Genomic DNA, 13,376 nt, shown 5'->3' with positions numbered 1-13,376 from the left:
TCGTAACATAACACACTACATACTAGTGTGGGTTGAGTATTCACTTATTGTCCAGCTATTACACATTAAAATATTAAAATGTATGTCTGTTTTACTTGATCCGTGTTCCTCTTTTCCAGTAACCCACACTGTATTTCCTGGAAAGGCTATTTGCATGAATTAGATGTTATAAAGACAATACTGCTTGATCATTGATTCACAGAAAACTGTAGGGAAATTAGAGCAGGCGAGGCCAGGTGATGTGTAGACTTCCTCTGCATAGCTCTTCATATGTACAGTATAACATGTCTATCATTAATGACTCAGTTTGGTCTTTAAATGAAGATATTACTGAAGTCCCAGTATTATAGTGCTGTTTCATGTACAGCCTTAATAAACAGTGCACCAATTACTCAAGTCTTAAATATTAAAGCAATACAAAATCATAACATTTATCTCTCTTGAAATTAAACACACAAAGTAGCAATGTGTGTATGTGTGTGTCAAATACTAGTAGGAAGTAATATATTGTGTACAGAATTGACACCAGCTTTCTGACCTTTTGTGCCTCATTACAAGATTTGAGATCGAGGAACAACGCATGCCAGAGTCTGCACAAGAAATATTACATACTGCTTGAAAATGAGTCCTGTTCTCCGCCTGTTGTCACATCTGTAACACATCACCCAAACCTTATACAGTAGACCACCTGCAAGTTAGTTCCACATGACTCAGTGTGCAGCGCAGTGAGATGTTGCGGTGAACCTAACAAAGTGTCCACTGAGTGCGTTTTGATTAGGTGATCAAAAACATTTTCACTTGCTTTACTTCCAAATGAGCAAGTATACTTACTTACTATCCAGTGTATGGTGAGCAGGTTAGACCCTGATTCACAGTACTTTGTAAGGATATAAAGCATTTTTATTCGACTATAAAAGGTAATTCTATTAAAGGGCGCCTATAATTGTTGAACCCAGGATCCTCTTATGGGAGAGGCCCAAATTTGGATTTGACATTGATGACAAACAGATGAAAGGAGAGATTCAAACCATCAATGTTTTGCCCATTGGCTTTTCTATCTAGCTAACTTTGACTGAACAATATTGCACACAGTATTATAGAAATACTAGTGGGCACTGTGAAAATTGTGGAAGCATGTAAGTTCCTTGTAATTCCTCCTCGTGGCTGGTCTAACAGAAGTACTTGGTTATCATTGTTTCATATTGTGTGTCTGACCTTTTACATTTCAGATTAAATTCCAGAGAAGGGGGACAAGTTATCTCATGTAGTTAATCTGTCACCATGTATACAGCTGTCAGCGGAGGTGCATTTGTTTAGTATCCAAAGCATGGCACCTAGCATGCAGCCATCAGACACATATTGTAGGTGTCTATGAAGCTTTGTGTATCTGGGGATAATATGTAAATTCACCTGAGGTTTGTTCTCAGTTAATATTTACCATTGAATTTGCAGAGGGGTTGTAAAGGTTGTGGTAATGTGCTGTCTCTGTTTACGGCCTGTGGACTTCTTTGGATTCATTTTTAGATGAATTACTTCAGAAGTTGTTTCACCCATATACCCAGAACTTCATCATACTTCCTCTGTTTGTGTAGATACTGGTCTACCTGCAGTACAGTTTAACTGGTATAATTGTGTTGTGTTTTACGCGATCAAAAGTTCCAATTCCTCCAGTTTTTATTGGAGTTTTCAGTTCAGGTTGGCCAAACTGTCCATGATAAAAGCAGTCTCACCAAAACCTGAAAAACATGAATGGAAGAAAATGAAGCCTTCAAAGTTAATGCAAATAATTTATTCAGGCTGAAAGTCTACATACCCTGTGATGCATTCATGGGACTGTTGCATCTGAATGGTGAGGAAAAAATGTGTTATTTCCATTGTAAAAAAAAACAAATAAAAAAAAAAGGTCACTGTGAAAATTAACTTAAAAAGAAAAATGTTTTCATCTTTCTTCTTTGATAGTTATATGCTTTAATTTCACAATTAGCCACACACCTCAGTTTTGAATGGAAAGTAGACAGGTAATATTAACATTTTTGACCAGTTGTGTCCAGTAGTAGTGGGAACACACCAGCTTTTGACATTAGAACCCAAGATCTCAGTACTCACAGTCTGCATCACAACCATCTTCAAATTCGGCCTTCATTCTGATCTTATACTCACCTGTCTACAGTAGTTCTGTGATTGTGTGTTGCAGACTTGTGACAAACAAGAATCTGTCCACAGACTAATAAACCTGCCTCTGTGCTCATTCCCTCTGCAGTGGAAGGTGAAAACATAGCTCAGGCTGCCGCAGCTGGTGAAAGTGACAGAACTGAAACATTTGTTGTGTTCATTAGGTAACATTCATCTCTACCCAGTACATCCACAGCCACATGCATAAGGAGCAATTGGGAGCATAGTTACATCTGTTTATCTGCACACAGTGTCACATTTGAATTTTAAATAGGATCACTGTATACTTGCAAATATGTCTGGCTCTCTGTCTTATAGCAACAACAACAACAAAAAATTGCACTTTAGATATTTGGTCTATTCGCAAAAGGTGACTAATGGATTTAGAGAACAGTGCTTCATTAAAAAATATACCTATAAGGACACACACTCCAATCCTTAAGTCACTATCAAACACTCATAAAGAGTAAATGCAAATATTTCATATTCAAAATGTTCCAGGAACTGGCAAAAATGGGACAATGTGGCTGTTTTATAAGACACTAGTATAATAGGCCCTGAAATACAAAAGTTTGTAAAAACTTATGAATAGAATGGATACACATCATTTACATAAGTAATTATACAAAACACTGGATTTTTTTTTTTGCTTAAAAAGACACAACTGTGAATTTATGAGCAGTCTCTTTTCAGTAAAGTAGAGCAAACCCATTGCTCATCACCTCTGACCATGTTTCTGTCGTGTTTTAGTGTGCTGTATGTGCTCCTGACTTATGTACGCTGGAAACAGCACATAATCGGTTTGCAACACTTCCCCTCTGTGTCTGCTTGACTTAAAGCCACCAGTACTGTACAGTAGATCAGACCACAGAGACCAGCTATAACCCCCCAACCCCTACCCCATATTACAGTATAGCTGAAACACTAGTGTATGTGGCTGACGCAGCACCCAGTGTAGTGATGGAAAGGGCACGTTACCTGCAGTCACATCATTGCAATATGAGCTCTGTGATCACAGTAAATCATCTTCAGAAGACAGCCCTTCCCAATGATTCAGGCGCCATCCATTCACATTTAATACCATCTCACTCACTCTGCATCCTGGTTTTGCTCATTTTCTCGTTTTACGATGCGTTAATTATTGAACAGACTTGTGTGCAGATACTTGTGTGACTAGAATAAGACAAGGAGCAACAAAAGAAAAAAAAATGCAAAGAGAAGGCAAAGCAATGAGCAGTAAGTCCGGTTGCTTTTCCACTGTTTTGCTAACCCTCATCCTGGCCATGTGCTTATGTTTACAACAAAGAGCGGTACATAACATTATATACCATATGATGTGTTGACGGCAGCGTGGACAGGACAGTGACTTGATACCAGTCAGTAACAGGAGAGTCCAACCTGGCTGAGATGAGGTGGGATATGTTGCAATAGCAAATCACACAAATAGCTTCTTTAAAGTATCAGTTGATAAAGGAGTAATAAGTCTCTCTCACCAACCAGATGCAGTGGAGATAAATGGAGACGATTGCAACTACTTTTTAATTAAAGAAGTACTCCCAAAGTTGCAAAGGCCGGTATCTGAAACTCTGAAAACATGACACCTTGACTATTGAATGAAACACCAGTGGCAGCTCAATGATCCTTGCCAAAGGTTCATCTTCAGCAGTTCACATCCAATCTGTAGCAATTACCAGAGTACAAAAGTTTAGAGCAGTTTGATAGGAGTGTACTTTAGCCTGCTGAGAAGTAGTTGATGAACAACCCATTCCCAAGTCACCCTGCTCCAAGGGCACGCCTGTAAGCTGTACAGCAGGGTGGAAGCATGTCACTTTGGTCTGAATCAGGCTCTTTGAGTGCAGATGTGTGTGTGTGTGTGTGCACCCGCAGATTGTTTCTGTGTGCTTGCAGTGAGGTCAAACATGCTCTGAGCGTGTGTGGTTAAGCGTGCGAGCATTCACGCTGTCTTCAGCGTGCAGTGTGTGTAAGGCGAGCATCAATAGGCATACACACACACGCTCTGCTGCCAACCCCCTTGTGTGTGTGTGAGGCCACACTGACCCTGGGTAACTGATGCAGTAGTGGGGAAAGCTGATGGATAAAGGGAGATGTCAACTGGCTCCAACAGCAGGTGAAGCCATTTTACCCGCAGAAGTGCTGTGAGACATTTAACCAGGCCTGTGGCTCGCTTTTAAGTTCTGCGTGTGCGGGTATTGCTCTAAGAGGGGGCTGTTGCTGGAAGCTGCTGATTGCCACCCAGTCTCTTCTGGCACTAGAACGGGAGGTGGGGTTAAGTGTTTCAGCTCACTTTGATTTGACTCTGGAATTCAGGGACTCTGTGATTAATACCCAGTGAGACCTGAAGCTCCGGTTTGTTCGGTGGCACCAACTTAGTCCAAAGATTTTGAACATCATCATACGAACATGGCTTTTTATTTGTATGTTCTTTTTTTTAATCATTTCACTGATTTGCCTTTCTCTTTATGTCTGTTTTTTAGAGGTGAAACCATAACATTTCAGGCAACCCTGTGACCTTTTTAATCCCAATATCACCATTCCCCAATATACCTCAATAATGGGCTTGAAGTAATAGTAAACACTCTTCCAGACTTACTTACTGTAACTGCAGGATATGTAGTGTTTTCATCCCATGGCATGGGACACCTTCTGACTGCAGCCGCTTCTGTTTAGAGTCTCTGAAGCATAACAATAGAAAACTCTTAATGTCTGGCTGCCGTTACTTCATTCCTTCCCATGCTTCCTTGACCACAAGTTGTCAGGCAGTACTGTAACTCCGTCTCTATGGAAACAGTGTGCTTTAACCAGGCAGGAAAGTGTAGAGGAGGCATAGAACAAAGCAGTGAGGAGGAGGGGGAGATGGCTTGCAGCTTATCCTTGGTTCATGCAAAGAAAAATTACATAATTGTTGAAAAAAAAAAGGTTGGCTGGCCATGCATTTCATATTTTGCTTCTGCACAACCCTTTTCAAAATTTCCTACATCCTTGAACATACCATCTTCCTGCACCTGCATTATCAAGCAATGGAGAACTGTCTGTGAGACAGAACTAAAGGAGAGAAACAATTTGCTGCTGTGAATCACAGTGCATGTCTAAAGTTTTTGCAAGTTGACTTGCCCAATTGAGGCAAATGAAAACCAATGAAATGGAAGATAAAACACGCTGAAGAATATGCTTCATTGTCTAAATCCTATGAATATGTTTTGCCTTTTATATAATGATAATATAATGACACATTATCAGAACTGCCTTGGCTCATTTTGCAGAGGAAATGGAATGTTCATAATATTCTCTGGGTGAGATGTACCCCTTGAGGATGCTTAGTCGTCGACTTACTCCCTCAGCCCTCGGAGGCTTGATCTCACAAAAGTTCCCCTGAGTTTTCTGAGTAATGGAACGGCACTTAAGGTGGCAGTGGGATTTCCCGAAGGAGACACGCCGAGGGTAGTCAACAAGTGTAAGAGACGAGGAGCGTGAGAGACGAGAGGCAACCTGGGCCAGGACTGAGTCAGAGGGGAGGAAATGAGATGAATGATTTAGAGCAACTAAAGAGCGAAGCAGCGTGGGGATGAAAAGGGAGTAAGACGGGGGGAGATGTGGCAGAACTGCAAAATACTGGATGCAAGACAGGAAGCATTAGGCAGAAGAAAATAAGATGACGGGCTGTGCTCTCCCTTCTTGAGGAATCATGGTCGGCTACAGAGAAAACAACAGGCATTAATTAACAAAAGTTACTCATTCAGCTTTTTCATGGCCCAGTTAGAGATGATTTTATTTTGCTTATTTTTCTTCTGAGAGGCAAACACAATTACTGCCAGACTTTACTGTAATGTGCTGTATTATATCAAGAGGACAGGAGGATCTGGGAATCTACAGTATGACACCTTTTAGCTCCAAAGTCGTATATTAAACATATTTAAATCTAGTGCGTTTCGTCAAAGACATCATTTTATTGTGGAGAGAGGAAGAGATCTTTCCTGGTGAAAAAAACTAAAGGATTTTGCAGAAAAACTCACTGAGCCACAAGGATATTTGTTCTGTTATCTTCCTAAATTTCAACTCTATCAAATATTGTCAGTTTGAAATGTACTTCACTTTTAAAGCTAATGATGAAGTGACAGCAGTGATTACTGTGAAATACTGTACAAACAAACAAACAAACAAACAAAACCCTTCAGATGAATTCATTTTACAGTTTATTAGAGCCAGTGAGTTATTTGACTCACCTTTACAGCAGAAACAGAACAGGCTTTGAATGGGAGAAAAAAATATTGATTTTGCACTATTTTTTGTCACAGTGGAGCCATTATCTGCACAATATTTTGAGTCCCATGGAGGCACATTTTACTTTAAGTGAAAACCTACTTTCGAAATAATTACTGCTGAGAAAGAACATCACACCATGTACCACTCATGAAGTTATGAATCATTTCTGAAATGTTAAATGAACTCAGTTTTTCAGTCTTCATTTATTGACAAACCATTGGTTGGAATGAAGTCGCAACACATTTTTCACACTGTTGTCCTCATCTTATACTGTCCAGACCAACCAGTCTGCAGTTAATTTGGCAGTTGGCTCCTGCTGTGAAAGAAGTAGCTGAACAGCAAGTATGGCTAATGCACAGCTTCCCTTAAGAGAGGGATGCAACAGTTTTGCTCTACAAAGAAGGTAGAAAATGCTGCCAGTGCACATGGAAGTTAAGTATGTTATCTTCGCTTTGTGTTTGTATTGTTTGAATGTTTTTGCCTTTTTGGATTACAGATTATCTTGTAAAATTATGAATTTCATAATTTAAATTAAAATGTTAGTTGTTTTTGAGGTCGCTTGTATTTTGGCATTTTAATGATATTTTGTAATCTTGTGTTTACGGTTGGACCTGAACAGCTTCACCACTGCTCAGCCAGCTGTTTGCCCACTGGTCCAACTGGTCAAAATGAATAAATGTTGTTTCTATTATGTCGTCAGGTGGGAGGTGGGTGGTTACTGGCTGTTTTGTCAATTCAGATTTACTGACACCTAGTGACAAATGTAGTGGGTGCTGGTTAACATAGGGTATTAATGGAGTGTGTTTCACACTGGTAGTGTGCACAGAGAGGAGGAGAGAAGCAGACAGATAAAGGGCCGAAACCTGCAGACATGGGCAAAATGCAATTACAGTGTCATGAATATGGTAATTATCTTGTTATATCTAGTGACATTTAATAACTTTTGAAAAGTTTTAGCCACTTTCTACAGCAATTTAGAACTACATTATCAATTTATTTTTATTGATTTTGATGACTAAGATTTGTTATCAGAAAAAAATAGAGTTTATATCATTACAATCAGTCTGATGGGTGATACGAGGTTGACAACACTAGGGCTTGAAACTGAATGATGCATCCAGGGTGTGTGCGCGCGCGTGTGTGTATGCCCGCCCGTGCGTGCGTGCGTGTGTGTGTGTGTGCTGTGCGTACAGTACTGTAGTTATAACAGTTAGCAGTCCCTTGGGTGTCATCCATCAGTTTCATCACTTGTACACAGAATGACAAATTAATATGGCTCACATCCAACCTGGAGCCTGCTGTGTCTCTCATCCCTCCCCTTTGTTTTCTTGCCCTCAGCCTTTCTTACACTTTTTTCCATCCTCTTTTATTAATCTTGTACTTCTTTTGATCGTGTCCTCGTGCCAACCATTTCATCACTAACTTTCTTCGCAGAATTTTCCCCATTCTCACTCATATTTGGAAATGTCTCTTTCCTTTCCATCTCGTATTCACCTTGTCTCTCACTTTCACTGTCATCCTGTCTTCTCATTTCTGTTTTTTTCTTTACCACTGTATACTGTATTTCTGACTCTCTCTTTCTATTTTCTGTTCTGCTTTTTGTTTTTTCTTCTCTTTTCTTCTTGCTTTTGACCCATGTCTTCTCCCCCAGTCTGGCTTCATCCTCAGTTGTTCTCAGTAGGTCTGTCTCTGACTTTTTGTCTCTCCTCTATAGTTCATATTTTCCATCCTTTTTTATTTTTTTCTAGACTGTCACATATAACTTTGTCTTATTTTTACATTTTCTTATGCCTGCAAGCAGATGGCAAATTGGAGGTCAGGTAAAAAAGAAAAAAAAACAGAGATTGATTAACATAGATGTGATCTGTTTGCTTATACACTGACATTTTCTTCATCTGTGATATATATATACATATATACAGTATGTATATATGGTATGTGTGTGTGTATGCTGTTTGTTTTATTGTTTGTTTTATTCTCCTATAAAGACAGCTTTAATTTCAGCTCTCTGTCCCAGCTTGACACCTATATTGTGCCTGTTTGGTGTTGAGTATAGGGCTGAATCAGTGATGAGCTGCATCCAGTCTCTCTCTGCTTCATTGTCTCCTTTTTATATTCACTTTTCTCTTCTGTTTCTCTCACACTCTCTCCATTCCTTTGTTGTAGCTTCTTTCCCCTCCTCCCTCTTTCTTATGAACCTTTAACTTTATTTGACACAAATTCCTGCAAAGGGGGTTGGTCTTGGCAAAATTAAATGAGATTTGATTTCTAACTTTAATTGATTTACCCTTGCCGAGATGGTCACAGTGAATGGTCGCGCTGAATAACTTGCGTATCGAACACAAATTCTCTCTGGCTGTGAAATCAATGGCAGAGGACTTATTGGAGTAAGTGTTTGCATCAGCACTAAATGGATGATGTTTTTCTCCTCTTTGTGTTATTCGGTTACATTTCTTTTCTGCTCATTTTCTACCGCTGCCATACCTGGCTGTGTTTCCTTCCTTCACTCTCTCTCTGCTCTGGTTTCACGTAACCTCTCTGGCTCTTTTGTCGGTCTTTTGGTCCATATCTCTGTTTTTTCAAAGCGAGTTTAGAAAAGATCAACATCCTTGCTGCTACATTTATATTTAAAGTCAGATTATACTGTTCCACTCAATAGAGCAACATTTCTACCTGTGTATCAGCAAAGTCAGGATCTACATTGAATGTTGAGGTAATCCCCCCTCTAGAATGAATCTTCTCTATCTCCCTCTTCCTGACTCTTGACAAGTGCAACTTTATCACTCTTTATTATCACCTTCTTTCTTCTTCTATCTTAATCTGTCTTCTCCCCTGCCTCTGTGCCTTCCCTCCCTCCCTCTCTGCACCTTGTTTCTCCCTCTATGCTTATAATAATTCAGGTTCTGCTTCCATGCCTTGCTATTCATAAACTGCCAGTGATCCAGGAAAAATGCTTCAGAGGCATTGTTGTTCTGGGTGTTGAACAGTAGCTCTGTGCCTGTTCTGCCAGTCTGGGCTGTGTTTTCTTTCTCTAAAGCTGACTGGCCCAGATCTGCACCGGTCCCAGCTAATTTTGTGTGATGTAAATCTGTGAGCTGCAGCTGAAACTCAGGCGCTCTCTGACTTGTATCAGACTCTGTAACACCTGGAAATGTCTCAGAGCAACTCCTGTCTTCTCATGGCCCTCCCCTCTTCCGTCTCAAGGGTCACCACTGTGGCCTCTTTAATGAAAGCAGTTCTAAAAATCTTTAAAGAGTCAGTGGACTAGACTTTTTCTCTCCTGCTCCCTCTTTTTTTCCACCTTTCATGCTCTATTTAACTCCATTGGGATCTTTTCTGTCCCTTTAAATATACTTCTGTTTCTGCTGTTGTTAGTGTGTGAGAGCATGTGAGGATACATTCATACTTTAGTAGCGTCGTTATCAGTGAACCTATTGTAGAGCATTCTACCTGGCATTGACCAGCTACTACAGGATTATAGGCCATTTATAGGCCTCCAAAAAGTTGTTTCAGTCCATCTCAACCAAAGTTAAATTTCCAGAGTTCATGTAAAATCAAAGTTTATGCTGCCGACAAACTCGCTAACTCCCTCCAATGAGCATTTTAGTGTGTCAGCTCGTTGTTTAGATTCAACATCCTGCTGCTTTTCTGATTTGTTTCACTTTAGGTACCTGTTTTCAGGAGAAAAAAAGATGTGAAAAATATGTCTCTCTAGTATTGGTGAGAACATATCAATGATCAAATGAATGTCGATGTCCATCACTATCTACTACCATCTCTAGATACACAGACAGAATATACTGCACACACATTTGCTGAATCAACTTGAGTGAACCAAAACAGTGAAGTTTTTGGCAGGTCTTATGTCATATTTCACTTTACCTCACTTCACTACAGGACAAGTGATGACTTTTATTTTTCATGTAGCCATTTGACCGCTTGTCAATATTCAAATATTCATTATTAGCATTTTAAAAAGCAAAATATTTGAACATCTCAAAACAGATTCATGACGGCCTGTTTTGTCAGCTTTTTGGATCAGGGTATAACAATGATGATCAGAATTAAACTTGTAGGTAAACTTGAACATGCCAAATACCCCCAAGTCATAAGTCAAGCAGCAAATGAAGACAATTCAGTAGTAATGAACATTTGTGTAAATGTTGGCGAGGAAAGATAATATCCACTCTGTACATTCATCATACCCCCTGTGAGCTTTACTTGTTCATATTTCATGCTTATCTGCCAACCAAATATTACAAATTTAAGATGTTAATCTGCCTGCCAAATCTGCTCCACACAAAATTAGATTGCTTCAAAGGACTGGAGATAAGGGTGAAATATTCAGTTTGGTCTTTCCTGGTGGAACATTACAATTTTAGTTTATTCATTAGGGTTTGTTATTTAATTAAAAAAAGAAAAGAAAGAAGCTTCGAATTCCCATTATCAAGCAATCAATCTTTGATCATCTTGGTGGCCTCAGCTCTGTATAGTCTGCTGTGATATACTCCACAAAAGGTCACTTTAGAAAAGGCTGAAATATTGTACACCTTGATCAGCTTTATCAAATTTACATGTAATTCAGATGAAAGACATCACTATGCCTTGTTTATTATCTTAAGGCCTTTGCTCTGATAATACGACTGAGATATGTGGTATGTCTGTAAATTATGTTACAAAATGAGGCTGAAATGCCAGATAATTCTGAAATGTCAACCTTCAAAGTGCCTCATTTGCTTAAATAGATCCATACTCATTCGTATTACCTCCCTTTTACTTTTTCTGGCATTTCATCGCCTCTTTCTTATTTTGGAAGAGCCAATTCCCCCAGCTCACACTTTTTATTTAAAGACTGAGGCTTTGCTTGACTTGCGAGCAGATAGAAAAAAAGATGACTACTTCTATTTGAAACCGTTTTGTTAAGACCATTTTCATCATTCCCCTGCGGTTTGGCAGAGTCGGTGAATGGTTGGTGCTTAGTGCGCTGGCTTTGCTGGAAAACTCTTCAAACTCCAGAGTCATTGTGGAAGTCTTGCAAGACAAGATCCAGAATTTTAATTTGTTTGTTTTCTTGCTGTCTCGTTTCACTTTCCTCTGTATCGCCTTTGCCCTTTTTCGTATTGATTCAAATGGGGAGAAATAGATGGAAGTTTGGAATGGGAGCCCCTTTCTGGATAACAGCCTTCCCTCCCTCGATGCCTTCTGTTCTGCTGAGTCATTTACTGTTGTGCCACAGTCGATGCAGCTTAGAAAACCACCGACAATGAATGGCAGAGCTGAATTCCTCCTTTCTGGGGAGCACAAGCTCTAACCGATTTTCCTCTCCTTTGAAAAATTTAAGCCCAAATCTAATCTCGTCCCTCGCTATCAAATTAGCAATTAAAATTGCAAACAATAGTGTGTCTGGTTTCACTGTTCACTGTGCCACCCTGGGGCGAACTGGCTTTGCCTTTTCAAAGATTTTTAAATGTCACAGTCAAAGAAGTTGAAAAAGACCATTACCAGTGACATTTTATTGTGTAAGTGTGTGTGGTATTAGAGCGCACAAACACATATACATTAGAGGAAATTTCGTTTTTCCCTATGCAAACACTAGGTTGTTTGAGATAAGTGCCTGCTCATCACTTGTTTTGTACTTCACTTTATTTTTAGTGCAGTGCTCTGTTGTGACCCCAGTTTCACCCGCTGTGGTAGGTCCTCACATTTCATGAAAAAAAAGGAAGTAGAGGTGCTGTCAAGTGAGTCCTTCCAAAAACAAATACAAAATCAAGTCTGCAGCTTCTTTCTCTAGTCTGTGGAGATGTATATCACATGACTAATGAAGAAAAGCATGATTCATCTCATGTTACCATACTACAATCTGTGTTAATAATATAATATAATATGTTTCATATGTTACAGAGGTCCCGCAAATCCAGAAAACAACTTAATATATACGAAACATGCATGCAAAAAATTACAACACAGGAAAATAAACTAATGCTCTACAAATTAAGTCCTACAATGCAATGGATACAATGAATTTTTGTGTTTTCTTAAAAAGAAAAACAGTGATGAACCTGCTGGGACACACTTTTTAACTTCAAACATCACAACTGGGCATTGAACAATACGTCCCAGCCAGTTTCATCACCTTTTAGTGTCCCCTGGAAACACTTCCATTGTCTTGTGTGAATTTGCAGCCTGTTTGTATTTGGATGTGTTTTTTCAAGTTACTGTACAGTGTGTTGAGCTCTGAGGGCCACTGCAGTATTTTGTAGTAACAGCTGCCATTTTTACATTTTTAAGCCTCTGCCTCTGAGTCGACACAGCTGTAATGTCCTTTTCTGACCCGTCTCTCACTGTCATAAACCTGAAGTTTGATTTGAGGAAGTGAAACTCTCCCACAGGCACTGGTAGGAATTATAGGGGCCCTTAACAAGATGTGACTCTGGACACATTAAAAAACTCCATCAATCTCAGACTTTATGGCCCCCGCCCCCCCACCTCTGGAGCTCAGGGCTGCCTGACTCATTACCTCTACTCTACTCACTCCACTTCCTTTATGTGTTGCCTTCAACCAGCTGGAGCCTATTAGGTAGCTCACTGTGTGGGTTCAAATGTTGTCATTGGAGTGCAGTGTAAAAGTGTCAGACAATTATATTCAAACATAAATTCAGATTTTTAACTAGACTGAATAACAATCTGTAAGTCGTAGATGAGTGATGTTGCCGGTACAACTGGGGGTGGGTCAGTAAGTCGAGATCCCGTTTCTTGACTGCGTATAAAATACTGTAGATCCGGGGGAGGATCCTGAGGCATTCCCAGGTCAGTTGGATATATAATCCCTCTGGCGTTTTCTGGTTCTGCCTCAAGGTTTCCTCCTAGTTGAACATGCCCAGAATACTTCCATAGGGAGGAATCTGGGAAGCACCCTCTGATCA

Source organism: Trachurus japonicus, chromosome 23, assembly GCF_045865225.1.
Source record: "Trachurus japonicus isolate A0001 chromosome 23, Traja_1.0".
Taxonomy (NCBI): Eukaryota; Metazoa; Chordata; class Actinopteri; order Carangiformes; family Carangidae; genus Trachurus; species Trachurus japonicus.
The sequence above is the reverse complement of the archived record's forward strand: the minus strand, read 5'-3'. Positions refer to the sequence as shown.